The sequence below is a fragment of the Nanorana parkeri genome, unplaced genomic scaffold (genome assembly GCF_000935625.1).
Source record: "Nanorana parkeri isolate BGI_ZX_2015 unplaced genomic scaffold, ASM93562v1 scaffold4373, whole genome shotgun sequence".
Lineage (NCBI taxonomy): Eukaryota > Metazoa > Chordata > Amphibia > Anura > Dicroglossidae > Nanorana > Nanorana parkeri.
The window spans coordinates 16,465-16,771 of NW_017310636.1; positions in this window are offsets into that span (position 1 = coordinate 16,465).

Sequence of the window (307 nt, forward strand, 5' to 3'; positions counted from 1 at the left end):
TCTCCCGTCATCGATCCGATTATTACATTCAGCGTGACACCGAAATCCGAAAACTCCCTCCGAGTCCCCAAACCAGAGCGCTCCTTATACGTGTCACTCGGCTGGAGATCCTCCAATCATCTCTGACACCGTCCTTCCTTCCGGAGGGGTGACTACGTCTGTTCCCCATGCTCCCTGTCTGTGTTGTAGAGTAGTCACCGCTCCAAGCTCCGCCCCCCCCGAGAGATTTTTGTATTTCGGGTTTTGTTGGTAAATTTGATGTTTTTTACCCCATTTGTGTGTCCGGGATACACGTCGGGTTTTGTAG